A 418-nucleotide genomic window follows, 5' to 3' on the forward strand; every position below is an offset into this window, starting at 1 on the left:
GCTAAATATACAGTCCATATGACCCAGGAATTCCTCTATTGGTATATACCCAAAAGAAATGAAAACATATGTTTGCACAGAACTTGTACATGGATGTTCACAGTAGCATTATTTATAATTAGCTAATAAGTGAAAACAACCCAAATGTCCATCAATTGATGAATGAATAAATAAAATGTAGTGTATCTATACAATAGAATATTATTCAATAATAAAGTACTGATATATGCTATAACACTGCATGAAACTTGAAAACATTATGCTAAGTGAAAGAAGCCAGTATCAGAAAACTACACATTGCATGATTTATATGAAGTATCCAAAACAGGCTAACCTACAAAGACTGAAGTAGTTGTCTAGGGATGGAGACTTGGGAGGGATGGGGTGGGGCTGGGAGGTAAGAAGCGATGGCTAATGG

General features: G+C 34.7%; 1 protein-coding gene across 1 annotated transcript in view; it reads right to left on the minus strand.

The window, feature by feature from the left end:
- NCKAP1 (NCK-associated protein 1) overlaps positions 1-418 on the minus strand; it is a 59,091-nt gene that overhangs the window by 9,195 nt on the left and 49,478 nt on the right. The window lies entirely within an intron of this gene.

This window comes from Propithecus coquereli, unplaced genomic scaffold, assembly GCF_000956105.1.
Source record: "Propithecus coquereli isolate 6110/MARCELLA unplaced genomic scaffold, Pcoq_1.0 Scaffold35, whole genome shotgun sequence".
Classification (NCBI taxonomy): Eukaryota; Metazoa; Chordata; class Mammalia; order Primates; family Indriidae; genus Propithecus; species Propithecus coquereli.